Source organism: Xiphophorus hellerii, chromosome 3 (genome assembly GCF_003331165.1).
Source record: "Xiphophorus hellerii strain 12219 chromosome 3, Xiphophorus_hellerii-4.1, whole genome shotgun sequence".
NCBI classification, from domain to species: domain Eukaryota; kingdom Metazoa; phylum Chordata; class Actinopteri; order Cyprinodontiformes; family Poeciliidae; genus Xiphophorus; species Xiphophorus hellerii.
Window position 1 is genome coordinate 5,078,186 of NC_045674.1, and position 18,598 is coordinate 5,096,783.

General features: G+C 37.9%; 1 protein-coding gene across 8 annotated transcripts in view; it reads left to right on the forward strand.

The window, feature by feature from the left end:
- The window catches only part of sema6cb (semaphorin 6Cb), a 171,168-nt gene that overhangs the window by 48,257 nt on the left and 104,313 nt on the right, over positions 1 to 18,598 (forward strand). For 5 of the 8 annotated variants that reach the window (XM_032557983.1, XM_032557981.1, XM_032557988.1 and 2 more), the window contains one exon: positions 17,849 to 18,017. The exons of 1 other annotated variant lie outside the window; for it this stretch is intronic. The gene's annotated coding sequence lies outside the window, so the exon portion shown is untranslated. Of the gene's footprint in view, positions 1 to 5,135; positions 5,248 to 7,263; positions 7,383 to 17,848; positions 18,018 to 18,598 lie in introns of those variants that run through there. 2 more of the 8 variants (XM_032557982.1, XM_032557987.1) reach the window with 2 other exon arrangements.

The window sequence follows — 18,598 nt, forward strand, 5'->3', positions numbered from 1 at the left end:
AGCCATCAGAAAGATGATTTGTTGCAGTTTATTTTTACATGTGTGACCAAGGTAGACAACCTATTGTTTTTGTCAGTTTCTTTATTGTGTATTTTACATCGGCTGCTATACTCCTAATTACTCCTAATTGCACTGAGTGAACATATTAAATGTCATTGTTTTTACATGTTTGACCAAGCTTGTGAAACCATTGGTGTATTTAAGTCTGCTGTTTTGGTGCAAAGTTAAATAAATTTGTAATTCAGTAAATATATTTCTGTTTTTAAAATAGAAACACTTGACATCAATTCAGCAGTGCTGTTGTGTATTATATCACTGGCTCCTTGCAGTTTTTCTGGACTATTGCTAATCTTCAATATAGTTTCAACACCATTCACAACCTTATGATTGTTGTGCACACTGTACTTTTTCAGTGAAGTTGAAGAAAAGGATTAGAGAAAGGGAATCATCCTCATGGTGCGGACATCAGCCAAGCTGACAAATGGGAGCCCTGAACTTGGACAGCTATTAGCAAACCGCTTAGGACTGAAACTAAGCCAGGCTGATTTTCATGAATCTCCTTTGCCAGACCACGGCATGGCTATGAGGGGCCGTTTAGGACAAAATTTACGTTTTGTCTCTCACACACTACCAAAAACTCTCGCATACTCCAAAAAAGTAGCCACGCACACTCCAAAAAATTACGTTTTGTCTCTCACACACTACCAAAAACTCTCGCATACTCCAAAAAAGTAGCCACGCACACTCCAAAAAATTACGTTTTGTCTCTCACACACTACCAAAAACTCTCGCATACTCCAAAAAAGTAGCCACGCACACTCCAAAAAATTACGTTTTGTCTCTCACACACTACCAAAAACTCTCGCATACTCCAAAAAAATAGCCTCGCACACTCCAAAAAATTACGTTTTGTCCCTCACACACTACCAAAAACTCACGCATACTCCAAAAAAATAGCCTCGCATACTCAAAAAATTACGTTTTGTCTCTCACACACTACCAAAAACTCTCGCATACTCAAAAAAATTACATTTTGTCTCTCACACACTACCAAAAACTCACGCATACTCAAAAAAATAGCCACGCACACTCAAAAATTACTCACGCACATTCAAAAAATACTCAAATTGCGTATACACACACTACTAAAATGTCACACACACACACACAAACGTTAACTTTCTCGCTCACATACACTACTATCAGCTCGCTCACATACACTGTACTAACAGCTCGCACATTCACAAACGTTAACTTTCTCGCTCACATACACTACTACCAGCTCGCGCACATACACACAAACGTTAACTTTCTCGCACACATACACTGCTAACAGCTCGCACATTCACAAACGTTAACTTTCTCGCACACATACACTGCTAACAGCTCGCACACACACAGACGTTTATCTCTCACATACACAAGACTAAAGTTGAACACACACACAGTACTAAGACTCGTTTTATGTATGTGTGAGAGCGAGACTTTTTATGAATGTGTGAGAGCGACACTCTTTATGAATGTGTGAGAGCGAGAATCTTTTTGAATGTGTGAGAGCGACACTCTTTTTGAATGTGTGAGAGTTGTCACGGAAGAGGCGGGGCATAATTTTTGGATCAAACTGCGCATGCGTAGATCCTAAACTATAAGTTTCGATTGTTGACTCACTGTATGTTCTATTACTTAGTATATTTGTGCTTTTAAATATATATAGAACGTTTAACTTTCTTGTAGATTAAATGTGCTATAGAAATAAATGAATCTGATTGATTGATTAAAAATAGCAAAATTGCTGTAGTACAATCTGTCCACTGGGTGCCAGATTGTAGCACTGCGGGCAGTCGTTGAATCGTTTAATGCGCCTGTCAAAGTGCTGGTTGCCTCCGGAGAAGATAGAATGGTGTTTAAAATGGCAGCTGCCTGACCAATTCTCTCTCGTTTCGAATTAGAGTTAGCCATGTTCGGTATAGCAAACTCTTTCTTCTTCGGCACTAGTTGGCGCCGGTTAATAATTCCTGTAATACTGGCACCCAGTGGACAGATTGTACTACAGCAATTTTGCTATTTTTAATCAATCAATCAGATTCATTTATTTCTATAGCACATTTAATCTACAAGAAAGTTAAACGTTCTATATATATTTAAAAGCACAAATATACTAAGTAATAGAACATACAGTGAGTCAACAATCGAAACTTATAGTTTAGGATCTACGCATGCGCAGTTTGATCCAAAAATTATGCCCCGCCTCTTCCGTGACAACTCTCACACATTCAAAAAGAGTGTCGCTCTCACACATTCAAAAAGATTCTCGCTCTCACACATTCATAAAGAGTGTCGCTCTCACACATTCATAAAAAGTCTCGCTCTCACACATACATAAAACGAGTCTTAGTACTGTGTGTGTGTTCAACTTTAGTCTTGTGTATGTGAGAGATAAACGTCTGTGTGTGTGCGAGCTGTTAGCAGTGTATGTGTGCGAGAAAGTTAACGTTTGTGAATGTGCGAGCTGTTAGCAGTGTATGTGTGCGAGAAAGTTAACGTTTGTGTGTATGTGCGCGAGCTGGTAGTAGTGTATGTGAGCGAGAAAGTTAACGTTTGTGAATGTGCGAGCTGTTAGTACAGTGTATGTGAGCGAGCTGATAGTAGTGTATGTGAGCGAGAAAGTTAACGTTTGTGTGTGTGTGTGTGACATTTTAGTAGTGTGTGTATACGCAATTTGAGTATTTTTTGAATGTGCGTGAGTAATTTTTGAGTGTGCGTGGCTATTTTTTTGAGTATGCGTGAGTTTTTGGTAGTGTGTGAGAGACAAAATGTAATTTTTTTGAGTATGCGAGAGTTTTTGGTAGTGTGTGAGAGACAAAACGTAATTTTTTGAGTATGCGAGGCTATTTTTTTGGAGTATGCGTGAGTTTTTGGTAGTGTGTGAGGGACAAAACGTAATTTTTTGGAGTGTGCGAGGCTATTTTTTTGGAGTATGCGAGAGTTTTTGGTAGTGTGTGAGAGACAAAACGTAATTTTTTGGAGTGTGCGTGGCTACTTTTTTGGAGTATGCGAGAGTTTTTGGTAGTGTGTGAGAGACAAAACGTAATTTTTTGGAGTGTGCGTGGCTACTTTTTTGGAGTATGCGAGAGTTTTTGGTAGTGTGTGAGAGACAAAACGTAATTTTTTGGAGTGTGCGTGGCTACTTTTTTGGAGTATGCGAGAGTTTTTGGTAGTGTGTGAGAGACAAAACGTAAATTTTGTCCTAAACGGCCCCTCATACATGGCTGTGGTTGTAAATACAACCTGATGCCCTTTCTGGCCTACCCTGCCACCGGACCCCATGTTTACATAGGACTGAGCTTCTGTCACTATTGAAAAAATCCTCCAAAGACACAGTGAGGGGTACAGGTCGTTGCCTCATTTAACTGTCATGACCCATTCAAATGGCACAAGACTCTTTTAGCTATTGAAAACGAGGACTTTGACTGGCATGTAATATTTACTGCTCTAGGTTTACAGCCAGTTTACATGATTTCAATGGGAATTTGGCCAAAGCCATTTAAAAAAAAAGGAAAGAAAAAAAAAGCACTATTTCATGCACATGTCCTGAATTACAGCATCCAAGGTTGTTCCGGACTTTCATTAAACATTTTTTTCTAGTTAGGTCAACTTGAATTTTTTTCACCCTTAAAAGTTTAACTAATACAAGCAGGTGAAAGGCTAGCTTCATGGCCTTTGACTGGTCCCTTGAGAAGAACACCTCTGCCAGACATCAGCAGTACTGTTTCAGCTACTGCTGTTGTAAAGGAAATATTCTATTTTCCTTTATTCAGATGAAAATAGTAAGATGTGGGGAGGGCAAGTGGGCAGATGGAAAATTACTTTTAAAGCAGAAGAAATGTTCTCTAGAAGTTGTATGTAAGTCCATGAACATAAATGAGCCTAAGTAATATGACTGTGTGCCAAATTTCAAATAATTTTACCTTCTAGGAGCCTTTTCCAAAGAATCTGATCTTCAGTTCTTGTAACAGATTTTAGGGTTTTGGCGTAATGCAGCTTTTTTTTCTTTCTTTGAAGCGGGGTGTATGTTTGCTAAAAATGTTACCACAATTTCTTTTTCAGCATCCTGATAGATTCTTATCAGACTTTGCTCTAAATGTCTCCACTCATGCTTTCTTCAAATGCATGAAGTCTGCCACTACCATATCTTGAAAAACGTGATGTTCTGTCAACTCTTCATGTGATATTCCTAGGAGGTTGTGCTCCCATTATGGTCTGCACAGTGCCATCGAAAGAGTTGCGCATTTCCCGAGTTACCTCACATGGCCAAAATATTTTTTTCCTGGTTCTTTGATATGCTTAACAGGAGATTTTAAGATTCAGCATTTTTTTCCTCAGCAGTTGAGTCTTTTGATTATTCTTTTGTTTCTACTATTGAAAATCTTGTGAGGTGAGGTTCTTCAACTCATTATAGTAAAGTAATGTTCTTTTAACTTATAAAATATGGCATCAATCATATTAGAGTTTTCAGAAGTTTAAGAATGCATTTGGAACCAGTGCGATGTTTTACATATTAAGAGTATCTAACATCATGAGATGTTTCAAAAACCTTTTATAAGCCATAAGTTTGGCTAAAAACAACTTATACCAATTTACACTGATGCAAGAATACTTTCCAAGTATCGATAAATTTCAGCTGGTGTCTTGGCTTTCTTTTCCTCTTTGCACCTTCCAATGAAGGTGCAAAGTGAACGTACAGTTGCCTTTGATTTAAGGTTGTTGTAGTACTATTGATATTTAGCACACTGGCAGTTATAGAGCTTATGGATCGAAAGCAGTGTTTTGCAAATCCAATATTACCCATGTTAAAGGTACAATGACAATTTCTATGACAACATGTCATAGATATGTTGTGCAGCATTAATCCTGAACACTTTATAGCAGGATGATTTTGCAGAAATTGCATTTGTGGAAATCCCAAAGCTCAAGTCATTGCAATTTGACTTGCAAGAGTCCAAATCACCTTAGCTGCTGTGATGCAAAGCAAGAGAATGCGACCCTACAGGAAACGTTAAGATGGCATTGCAGATGACAACGAGAAATGTGGTGTGACTGCTTCTTGCACAAACACTCAAGAGCTGCTGACTCTTGAGTACAGGCTACAGACTACAACATTGTTATTGATACTCAGAAGAGGATAGGCCAATGTGGATTAAACTTTGAACAGAATGGGATTTTGCATGTTTACCTGCAACCTCGGCAGTGAGTGATTGTTTTTGTTTTTCATTTTTACTGTTTGGAGTATTGTGGTTTGAATAACTTAGTTTAAAAGCATTGGAACAAACCTTAAAAAAATAAATAAATAACTGAAGTCAGACACCGAAGTCTCATCTGAGATTTTTGTGAAACAGTCTTCAAGAAAAGAGTTTGAACTAGAATTGTTTGTACTTAATTATATGTGAAAATTACCACTCTAATTTTAAGTAAAGTAAAAAAAATCAAATCATCAATTCTATCTATTTTTATAAAAAGCACTGTAAAACTTCTATTTATTTTTGCACAGGCTTTTAGTCTTTACAAGGTTTTATAGCTTGTACTTTTTTTGCATAATTAGTCTTAGATTAGATTTTTAAACTTAGAAATCTGAAAGAAAAGTATTTTATTTAACTACGGCTTTCTTCTGTAATGGTTGTATTTCAAAAGGGGACATGTTGTACTTATGGCAGTATTTTAGAATCCCAGCTGAGATTATTAAAAACTTTATGTAAGAGTACAATAGGTAACAATTCAGATCTCTTCCCTTATCTTAAACTGATTTGAAATGTGAAGATATAGGTATGAAATAATAGACTGAATTTCTACACCAGTTTTTTAGTTTTACCGACCCGTCAAAGCCCTTCGCTCTTGAGCCAACTCTATCTAGTTGCACGTAGAAGTGCACACCCCTACACATATATAGATTTGGCTTTAAGTGCATTCCCGAGGGACACATTAACATGTAGCAGAAGGAAGCTGAGATCAAACCCTCAACTTTCTGATTCCAAGACAACTACTCCTCCCATTAAGTCACAGTCACCCTATTAAGGACCTTCCAAGATTATGATTATTTTAAGAAAGTGTAGAAAACACATTAATTGCTAGAATGCAATATTTAGTAGGATTTAATATTTCAAGCAAAAAAGCTAATAGTGTCAGTCATACCAAAAAATCTGTCTGGATTGCTGCATTCTAACTTACATGTGCTTCTAATATGTTGAAGAAAAGTGGGAGGTGACTGTATAATACTTTTAATTGAGCAATGCACGGTTTTGTAGTTATATTATTACATTAACGTTGCATGTAAACATCTGCCTTTACAGTCCAAAACCATTTTACTCTTTTCCTCACCATATCAAAAATACGTTGGTGGTTGCAGGACTGCTATAGTTCTGTAATTTAATAATATGTTCTAGATTTTATAAAACAATAGAAAATGGAATCCACCACCTAGGTATTTTGTTTACTGAGGATCTCATCACACCGGCAAGCATGCAAACAAAAGCTTAAGTGTGTGGCTGCTGAGGTAAAATAAAGGATGGCGTTGACAAGGCAACAAGAGCTCATTATCTCATTGTCTATGCCGGTCCACGGTGCCTCATCGATGGGTGCCAGAGAGGAGTTTGCAGCAGACAGATGGGGTTGCGCCCCACGTTTCATACAAAAGACGACTGAGCAGGAATAACGCATCCACAAAATGACATGTTGGTGCTGTAATCCTGGATTACCTGTCTGACTCGCTCCCTTTTGTCGTGGTCTTCCGAGTCGCATGTTCTGCATCACAAAAGATGGCATCGGCTCAGTCTCGACTGGCAAGGCTGTGTTTGATCTGAATTCTCAGGATGTTATTGGTGTGATGTGGGAGTTATGTTCGTAATTCTCAATTGATCAAGTTTGGAGCGGATCGGTGCAGGGAAGGGACAGGACATTTTAGCAGGCAGGGGTAGAGTAGTGTGTTTGATTTTTTTCCCCCAGTCATTATGGAGGAGGATGTTGGTGACTTTCTATGTATATTTACTGTAAACAGAAACAGAAATTATTGATGCAAAATATTATGAATTGTCTTATGTTTTGAACAAAGTCTGTCATTGTCAATTAGAAACACGATTAGTTGAATTAGTAAGAAAAACTTTATTTTTGTAGCATTTTTCGAGTTACAGAATAACAAAGTACTTCCAAGAGCCAACAATGCATAAAAACACAACAGGAATAAATATTAACAGTGTCTCCTCTTGTTTTCAGCTTGGCAGAGGGAAGCATTAGGAGGTCATTGGTCACAGGAACCGATGGACCTCCCAGGGACATATGGGTGCAGAAGTCAACTGATATAACCTGGTGCTTGTCCAGGAAGAGCTCTCCAAGTCAGTAAAAGGATCTTAAATTGCTCTCTGAAATAATCTCGAAGTCTGTGTAGCTGAATCAAGATTGGAGTCACTGTGAAACCCTGAAGGATTTTATCAAAAGCCTGACAGCAGCATTCTGAACAACTTGCAACTATTCTAGGGAGACAAGTGTATGGGGCATTGCAGTAATCCAACTGTGATAAAAGAAAGCCATGAATTATTATTTCTAGTTCAGAATGTAAGACGATGGTGCTTAGTGTGGAAGTTTTTCTCAGATGATGAAAAAAAGAATGAACCAGAGACTTGACAAGGTTAAACCAGAATCAAATGTGATTATTTATTTTCTGATATTATGTGTGTTTTTTATTATTATTGTTACAATAGCTTAGAGTAGTATACTCATTTTTAAAGAATTTAAATACATTTTTTAAAGTTTGGTTGATTTTGCAGCTTTTACTTAACACCCATACAGCAACTTTGTAGGTGAGGAGTGTTCTCGCAGAAGGTGTCCCTCAGGAGAGAGCAGAAGGCAAAGCCTTTTTTCTATCTCTGGACTATCTCTAGTCTACTATTTCTCGCATTTAATGGCTTCAGTTCTGTCTAGATTTCTGTTTCGCAGCAACAGGATATGTTCTGCAGCAGGTGTTTACCAAGGGATACATCTTGTGTTTGCAAAAAGTGAGTGGGAGAAGAAGATCTGCTGTTTTTCCCGCTTGCAATTTGCGTTATTTTAGTTGAAAACACACTGGCAGCCTCCAGAATTTTAGAAACCCGTAACTGAGAGCAGGCAGAGAAACTTGAATTCCATAACTGAAGGCTTGTTCATCACATGTGTTTATCATATGCTGCTGAAACATATTTTGCAGCCGTCTTTTTTTGGCTGACGTGAGCAAGAAGGCACTGAGAAACATAGAGTGACTGATAAAACCGCATAATAAATAAATTATTAGGTCTTAAACAGACCACACCGTTTTTTCTGAAACATTTTCCACAGTTGTTCCAACCCCTTCTGAATGATAATCTCAGAACCTAAAAATGTTTGAGTTTTTAAGTAGCACATATGTTAACAGTTGAAATTCTCCTCAGATCTAAAGACAAGATTAGCATGATTTTGTGATTTTTGCCTCAGATTTGATACTAACATTTTAAACAGAGAAGAAAACAATTAAAAACTTGTTTTTGGAAGCAGATGTGTCTAGTGTGCTGATTAAGTAAACCAAAAATAATCACATGATTCAGTTCTGTAATTAAAATTTAATTTGTGATTAAGCCACAATTTTTTTGACTCTTATTATTTTAATTATTAGTTTCCTCTCTAGTTTATGAGATTAAGCATTTTGTTGACTGAAATCTATGCAAAAGTTTAACCATATGTAATATCCATCCAAGTGACTATAGAAATTACTAGTGATGAAGATTGAGTCAACGTATTCTTCAACTGTTGTGAGTTGTCGCTCATATTTTTGTGGCATTAAAACTAGTCCATTTGCAGTGTTTTAGTTTGCCAAACTTTAACATGAAAAGCTACAATTGTTCTTCAAGAGCATTGCTTATTAATATTTTTTGGGGTTTGTAACTCATCCATGAATGTGTCTTTACGTTCCGTTGTGCCAATGAGGAGCCTTGGCAGTAGGGTAAAGTCCAGAAAATATTATTTTAATGTTAGAGATGCTTCTTCAAAATGTCAGCTTGGTGATGAAAGCTATAAAACTGCTCAATGCCTCCAAAAAATGGCTATTGTTTTGTTTCAAACTGAAGACAAAAATCTGGTGTTTTCAATAAACTCCGATATTGTTCCAGGTTTGGTTTTTTTTTTCCCTGTATGGATGTTTGCTGAATTGTTACCATATTGACTCTCTGTATTTGATATGACTCATTGAGAACATAGCTCATAACATATTTTAATTTTAATATAGTTTCCTAAAGCATTCCTTGGTCAAGAGGGATATATAGGAGTGATTTTCCAGGATCTTCTTCCAATGGGTTGTACCCAACGGAGAGAAGGAGATTCATGGGGCATTGTGATCAAATGCTTTAACAAGTTTACTTACTTACTTAGTCCAGCCACCTCATGAAAGAAGTTCATTTCAGTAACTTCTCTCCAGCATCTTGTTTTAATTAAATGTCATTACTGTAGGTGAGGAGTCTGAACAGAGACAGACCAGTAAATCGAGACCTCAGATTTTTTAGCTCTGTTGTGTTTTTTCCTCATAATGACAGACTGGAGGGCATGCGTTCCTGGATAATAGTTCACAATCCATCTGTCCGTCTCCTGCTTCATCCTCCCATCACACATTATTAGGACACCTAGATACTTGAACTTCTCTGCTTGGGTAAAGATTGACCCCTGACCTTTTAAGCTGTGCTTGAAGGTGAATCCTACCATATCTAGTTAGTATTGGTTAACCTCACTCATCAGCTTTGGCTGCCTAACCTCCAGTGAGGTGACAGACCATGTCTGCAAAGCCAGATTTTGCCTCCGGTAATTGGCATGTCCAGGCACTCACCATGGCCCCTGATCCAGATGTTCCTGCCTTCAGGAGGGGAAAAAAATGCAATAGACACAAAAAAAGCACCTAATACTTTTATATTTTGTAATTTTCTCTGAAATCTACTTTTTGGACTTTCAAATAACTTCCCAAGTGTTGTCAAAAATCTGTTCAGTCTAAAATTGTCCAACATCTCAAGGGACATTTGCTCTTTTAAAGCTGTACTCAATGGCTAGTTTGTATTTATTTCAGAACAAAAATGTTTTAAAAACAGGTCACTAAAAGAATGTTTCAGGTATGCGTGTGGATCATGAGAAAAAAAATAATTAAAGGGTTTTTCAGTTGGTTTGAGTCAGGGGGAGAGATTTAAGAGCTTTTTAAAGTTATAAATTTACCACTTGACAAACAAAATGAGAGCCTTTTGGCATTCAATAAAATCTCCTAGGATGAATGTTATTTTTCGTCTGGTATATATAGCCCAGTGACGCCTCATCTGACTTTATTACTTTTTTTGTCAGCTCACACGACATTTGCTTTTGACATATTCCAATTTAGCTGTCAAAGTTTATGAAAGCATGAAGTAGGAAAACGCATCAACAAAGCACAATGCACAACACAATCTGCTGTTTATACTTTTTGACCAATAATATCCAGAGATTGACTGCCTGGTTTAATCAGATATAAATAGATATTCGTATATCTTAATTCATGCATAACCGGCAGTGGTAAGCAGACAGTTGACGTAATTGGGAACAAAGAGGGAAAAAATATAAAAATAGTCAACGTCTCTATGCCTCAGTAATCCACATTTACACGGAGCTCAGCTATATGTGCATGAAGGTTTAGAAACATTTATTTGTGACTGCAACAAAGTGTTCATATCTTTATGTTCACATAAATATTAGTGGAGGCGTTTATTGCAGGATGACGGTGGGGGTGAAAAGGAGCCTTTCAGTATAATGCGCTCTTTAATAAAGACACAAGTTGGCAGATTGGGAGTGTCAGCGCATGTGGCACATAGCCTCCTCAGGTGATTTATGAGCACACTGCTAGGCTATTACATTACAGGCCCCAGTTCTATTCTGTGATTGTGATAAAAGCAGCTCAACCTCTGTTGAAACACCACAGGTACAAGCATTTTGTTTTAGTTGAAAATCTCCTTTTTTTAGATAATGGAATTATGCATGAGGAGAATGTAATCGTGTTGTCTGTGTAGCAGATGTAGCTCATTTATTAGGTTAGCTTTTGTGCTTTTTGTCCTTCAGAGTTTGCAGCTCCTATTCAAGGGGGAATGGGCTGAGACTGTTTGCATCTTCATTAAATTTTTAATTGTTGTTTGAGCTGGATTATTAGATGTGCTTGTCTGCAAAAAGGTATTTGCCCAGGGTTCCGTTTGTTTTCCAATATTTCTATACAGTTGTAACCAGAGAGGGGTATGGGACATCATTGTGTCTTTATTTAGGCTTTTTATCAACACTTAATGGGCAAATCAACACCAGACAGAAATGTATGTTTTCTCATCATCATCTTAGTCTCAGCAAACCTGCTGCAGCAGGAACTGAAGAGAATGGAGCATAACAGAGAATCTAGAAAGGTGTTTCAGATTCGCAAGTTTTTCTCTTTTATAGATCAAAGAAATATAAAGTAATTTAATACCAGTTAAAAGTGAATAAAAACTTTCAGCAGATTAAACAAAGTCACATATAAACTAAACAACAGCTTCAGTTCCATTTCTTTCAAAGGCAGTGAGGGATATCAACATTTGTGCCTTTTTGTTTTGTAGGGATTTTATTCCCTAAAGAATAATTTCACTCAAATTAAATGTTGGGTTTTTCAAAAACATGTAAATAGATGCATTTATTTTAAGTCCTTTTCTAAAACTTTTCAAATAAAATTGTCCATGCCTCTATGTTCTTCACTTACAAGGTAAACGTCTACTTCCAAAAGGTGCAAATCTGCAGTTTCTTCCTGCTCTGCTAAGCTTTGGACTTGGCCTTGTGTTTGTGGAGGGAGATGGGTGAGAGGCCAACACAGCGAGGCCAGAGTTTGCACAGCAGAACATCGCAGCTGAAACGCCAGTTGTCAACCTCCGGCAGAGAGAAAACTACAGGGCATCAGCCAGAGTGGTTTGGAAAAAGGACGAGTCAGGGTCGCTTTCAATTAGCACAGCATGTCGTCACTGCAGAGAGCCTCTAGGGCAGAGAGGAGAAGACTGGATGTAGCCTTGGGCTTAAAGAAGGAGAAAGGAAGGAGAAGCGGGCACAGACCAAACAAGTCAAGATAGAAGTACAAACTCTTAAAAACTTGCTGTATTCTGATAGAGAAGTCAGAGCTTTTCAGCCCTCCTTCAAGAGTAAAATTGTGCCTTTTGCTGCCTTGAAAATGTGCATCCAGGCACATTCAGGAAATGAAAATTGCTTTTTTAATTTTATTTATAATTTTTTTTCCTTTTAGTATTTTCCTTCTACAGTAAATCAGTACAGTTGGGAGATAAGAATTCCAGCGATTTCTGATCTTTTATTAATACATAAACACTGCATAATGCCTTGTTTCAGAAAATTCAAGAGCAAAATCAGTGTTTTGCAGAATTTATGAAGGCGTTTAAAGGTCATTGGCAGCTCTTGATGGTTTCTGACACAGGGATGGCTCTGTTAGCCGTATTGTCCCTTGGGACAGTGTGCCAACAGATTCCAGTCATGGCAGCTCAACAAAGCCTCGTCTTTACACATTTTCTACTAAACTAGTGGAGTTGAATATGAGATGAACTTTGTCAGCTGTGAGGGTCTATCTCAGAAATGCCTCCCAGAAGAATAAGAGAGTGGAATAATTATCGGGTCCAGCAGTCCACTTAACTCTGACAGCCTCTCAAGAAATTATTTATAGGAATAGAAGGTGTAAAGACGATCACCTTGTCAAACTTGCTGGTAAAGAGCAGTCTCTGATTTTTTTTATTTGATAATAAGATGACAGATATTTCCTTTACTTGGAGTTTAAAGCAAAAGCAAGTGCTTGTTGTCTGCAAGATTGCCACAAATCGGTTTTACGTCTTGGATGTCAGAAATGGCTACTAGTTACTGCCCTTAATGCTCTAATACAGGGTGGGACGTTTCTCTCCTTAGATCTCTAAAAACCAGCAGAGCAGGATACGACTCATGGTCTGCTGCTGATGTGGCAGTTTGAAACAAATGAAGCTGCTCCCCATTTGAAATTCATTGGCTGTTTGTGAGGCTGTTTATGTTTAGTGTAGGCGTGCAACAAGTTCAGTCATACCACTGTGGCAGTTATTTGGAAACCATCGCACACATGCATGCTTCCCTTCATGCTGTGAATGGAAACATTATTTTGGCATTGTTGAATGTGTTTGACTTGGATGGAAAAAAGTCTATCAGACATTTTTCAATTATTTTACTGTAAGTACAGCTAAGTAAGTAATTTAAGTATCGCTCCTAATTTGCTCACAGGAAAATCCTGTTGAATAACAATAAGAAAGTATTCGAGTTATCATATATTTGCTGATATTTATAACCAGCACTCCTCCCAATAAACCAAATATATCACACACTTCATTTGTGTGCAATCTTCGTGTACACTTACTGGTTATTTATGTGTTTCAGAGTAATTTGTTTGTGGCTTTTAAAGAAATGGTCAAACTTTGATTTTCTGCTTTAAAAGTGACAGCCACCATTCAACCTGACACAAATGTAAATGCGATGCTTTTCATTTAACACTTGTGGAAATAAAAACTGAACACAATTTGTTTCAGACACACAATTTTTTTTTCATTTGCTATAAAAAATATCAAGTTAAATGCATGTATTACAGAAACTGTATTCATCTGGTGTTTTGGTAATTAAAAAGCTTTATAGGAAAGGTATCAAAACACATTTCATGTACTCTTTGTAGCTTTGAAATCCAGTATTTTTTCTGCAGCTTTGATGTGAGCTCTTTATTAGTTTTGTATGAAGGGAAAGTGTGGAGAATAAATTGAGCTCAGGCTCTCTGTATATTTCTGGGCCTTTTTTTTCTGGATTGTAATGGCAAACAAGATGCATGTGGGAATAGGAGAAGGAAAATTGTCTCAAATGAAAACACCAGCAAATAACACGACCGTTGGTTTTAGTTAACATTATGGTCAGAGCAGCTGAGCTGTTTGCTTTTAGCAGGTGCATTGTGGGGAAAGGCCTAGAGGGAATTGGGTAATTTGTTAGACATTCTTTTTACTACTGTGTAGTTGTTTGGCCTTTAATTGAATTCTTGTGTTCAAATTCTGACTCTTGTTTCCTCAATTGTACATTCCTCTGCTTTTCTGCTGTGAAAATTTCTATTTTTAAAAGAGTAAGTGGATATTTTTCCTTTGGTAAGTCTCTTCACCCCTCGTAATTGTCACTGCTCCAATTCCTCCCCTCGTCTAAAAGATGGCAATTAATCTAATTAGTAATCAATCAGCCATTGGGCCTCCCGCCTCTTCTGTGCTAATGGAGGATATGACAGGCCTGAACCCTGCATTATTAATACCTCCATTTCTGGAGCCCAGGGCCCCCTTGACGCCTATGGTCAGGGGCCATTGATCACGACCACAACCCAATGAGCTCTGCAAGGACTGTGGGGAAATATCCACAAAGTGGTAGGAGTAATAATAGGGAATGTGGTGAGCTTGGCTGTGGTGCTACAAATTTGTTTTGCTAGAATTAGGGCAATTTTTGGAAAGGAATTACTTCGCCAACTTTGCTCAAAGGAGGAGATTAAATTGACACAAACTCCTGAAAGTGAGACCTGGAGTGCAAGGGGATGCTCAAGGTGGGTGTTTGAAGGAGTAAATTGTTTGTTAGCGTGGTGTTAATGGGAATGTAGGGCTCCAAAAAGCTAATTAAGGAAATGTAGCTGGCTTCAAAACTATTATGGCAGGATAAGGGAAACCCTCTGTGGGGCTATTCCTTGAAAATAAGATTAGAAATTATAGAGTCTTACTAACACAAGGGTGCAATGATCACAGTCTGCCAGGGAAAGAGTTTCTGCAACATTATCCTTCATCTCCTATGCATTCCAATCACATTGTCTAATAGCTTCAGCAGCTGAAGTTGCAGCACTTGATAAAAGTCCCACCTGCTGATCTCATTCCGTATAATCAATACTGGTTGCCACTATATTCAGACTGGAGTGGAGAAAGTCTGAGTCAAGTGATAGACATAAGCTGAAGGTCCTCCTCATTCTGTGCCCTCTTTAGCTAAATCTGCCCACCCTAATTTCTCTGACCTCTTTGCCAGTGGCTCTTAATCATGTTGCTTATCCAGTCCACATGTTGTTTTTGACAACACACTTTTTTTTTGGAATTGATTGATTGCTACTAAAGAGTAACAGGTTGTAATTAAGAGATGGGGATTCTAGGCCTTGATATCTAAATTTGTTTTGCACATGTGGTGAGTTTAAGCAAATCCTTCCTGTTTTGGAATTAGTAATATTCTGTGCGTTTTGGGGATTCCAGGGCAGCTGCATGTTACATTTGTTCACGTTTGTTTAGGTATAACATGAAGCAATGATTCAGTGGGACTGGTTTGACGCAATCTGGTCTCCATCTAATATGTTGTAGCTTCACTTCATTTTAGGAACTTGTCACCCTGAAGATTGTTGATATGAAAGAAAATACTACAAGAAGAGGTAATGGCTTTATACCAGAACCCTCCACCAATATATTTTAAAGCAGTTTTAAAATCTTTAATAAAAAATGGAAGTGTGTGGTTTCTTTATTCATTCTTTGTTCTTTATTATCCATTCAGACAAACCTTTGTAACAGATTTGTTGTAAAAAGAGGGATTTATTGTAAGGTTCTGTTTAAATAAACCCTCCTCTCCATGTGTTTTTAGAGATGGTATATGTTACTCCAAGGGGTGCCATTGTATGACTAAGACATTTGGTCATTTGGCACAGTGACCTTAACATTTCCACCAGCCAGCCCCTGGCTCCCCCCAGTTTTTACAGCACGCAGGTTAAGTCACTACAAACCGGCATGTTGAAGCTGTCACACAGCTCTGCTTAATTTACAGAGAGTCTGGGGTTGTTAAGAATTTATAGGCCTTCAGTGACTTTATGGTGCTATGATGGGAGTGAGCGGCTGTGTTCAGCTCACACCAGCTGTAGTCAGCTGCCTCATTCAACAGGGATTTAGACAGCAGCTCATCTGCTGCGCTGCGGGAGTTGGTCAGTGGACATGCTTGATCCATGGCTAAGGTTGTAGGGAATTGCTCCAAAGTGAGGATGTCTCTTCCCAACGCTTTGCTTGAGTGGCTTGAAGGGGGGTTGGTGAAAACATGCAGATAAAGTGTCTCCAGGGGTTTCCTTAGTTACTGGAAACCTATAGACCAGTTACTGTTACTCAGCCAGGATCATCATAAACTACTTAAGTATATGTCAGGGAATGCTGAAATTGCAATAATGGATTCCCAGGAAGTTCATTAGTAACATATGCTCCTATGTATAATGTGGTTTATTTGGGTGGGGAACTAAAGGATGTCAGTGTGAGACAGACTTTGCAGTTCTGCATATGTGAGTGTGAAGAACAAAAAGCAAGCTTAAGGAGAATAGGGATGCTCATAATTATATGGAACTAATAGAAAGCTGTGTAAATAACTACTGAATGAGAAAGGAAAGCTGTGAATAGCCTGCTTGGGAATATGTTTGTACAGGTAAAGCTGATGTTTCAATAAACCTAACCTCCAAAGAGATACGACCTACATGCTTGAATAAAAAGCCAGCTAAACATTTTTTTTGGTTGTGTTGAAACTTAACAACACAACCACCAGATCCATCCAGATGCCCTTCCCTGGTGGATTTGAATTATTTGCCTTAACTTTATTTTAACTTTTCAGTTTTTGTTTCTGTTATTGTGAACACAGTGTTTGCTTAGAAGCAAATATCTGCCGTTCTATCAGCTTCCATATTGTCTGTTGCAAAAACGAGGTTTAAATAGGTACTTAAAAGAAGTTATTAGTTGCAAGTCTGAACTGAAAGGAACAACTCATCTTACTTTTATAGCATCCATAAATTAATTTTTATGTTGAAAAAAGTCCACTTGCTTTATGTTGTGCTGTTGTCTTTTCTTGCTGTGAATTCTTTAAAGTATCTTATTTTCACAAAAATCTGATAGTAAATAGTATTATACAAAAAATTACTAAACAAGCACATGCAAAACATTATGGCATATATCACATACATTAAAAATATATCACTGTAAGATAAACTCATAGGTTTCATTCCTAGCTACTTGCAGCCCTTTTTAACAGACTAGACTAGGAAATCCACTTACCTTGTTGCTCTTCATGTGTATGACTAAGAATTTGTACGCCAACACATTTCTATAATGCTGTTTTTGTTTTGCAGCAAATGACCTGGAGCATATCTGCTTCCACATCTTCCATAAACAAACCTGCACATTGTCAGTTTCAAAAACAAGGTTTAGATAATGTACCCTGCATTTAACACAAGTGTAAGCATCTTATACCGGGTGCTGCATTTAGTTTATAGAACACTCCTGGCAATCTGTGGAGAGTGGGCGGAGCTTTGTCTTGGGAATTAAACAACTCTGAACTTATGGCCGATTTCATGTAAGGATATTAAGCTGGGCATGTTTTCACAAATGGACCCATTGTTTTCTAGGAAGAAAAGTAAACTACTCAAACATCACCCTACAGTCCTCCTGAACCATAAAAATCCTCAGCTTCTTTATTGTCATCACCAAGTGGTGCCCATAACCCAGCTCAGCCCAGCACATCTGGCTCTCTTTATGACTCCTCTGCTTGTGTTAGCTGTGATGTTATGACAGCACAGTGACTGAGGAGATTACTCTGAGAAGACATAAAACCCCTCTTCATGGGGCCTCTGTGTGTCACCGGCCACCATTTAGGCAAATGTGACAAACCCCTAAGGTTTTTAAAGCAGTGGGTTTGCCGTGCAGCTGTTCGTATTGTGCATTCTTATGTGGTTTTCTGTTTGCTTTCACAGGAAGTTTGTTGAAGACTAAGCATTCTTAGAGGAGGATCCTCGAAGGGAGGGTTTAGCATTTGACGGCCCACCAACCGAGCCACGTTTGTCCTTCACGCAACAAGACAGATTGTTACCTTGGAGGAGTAGGAGGAGCACAGAATACTGGATCATTGAACGTGACAAAACTGTAAGATCACATGACCTTCTTTTCTCCTCTTGTAATGTAACTTAAATGTCAGACATTTTAAGACCTTTTACCCTCTGTTTGCTTCTTTGCACATCCTTAGAACATAAACTTTATAGGCATAGTGTGTGTGACTATTCTTGTACAATTTAATTTTTTTGTTATAGACTAGGGCTGGAAATAAATATTGTTTCTGCTGTCTACATCAGCCTAACTTTGCGTGACTCAAACCCGACCACATGATTAGATTAGCACATAGCAACTCTTCTTATGATTAGCCATTCATTCTTTCTGCATATTGAAGATTTATATCAGCCCTTTCTTATACATCTGTCATGTGAAAATTATGTCTCAGACTAGTGCATAGCTGTGAATTTGAGGAAAAATATTTGCAAAGTTTTAAACAGCTGGAATTGTGAACAGTATTTATTATGAAGGCATATAAAGACCTATAACAATGTCTCCAGTAGCTGCAGAGGAGGTTGTATCTGCTCCAATTCACCAGGTTTCTGATGGAAGATGAATAAAAAAGTTTTGGAGTTTAAATTTAGCAGTGTGCTAGGTAATGCTATTACTGTTTTTCC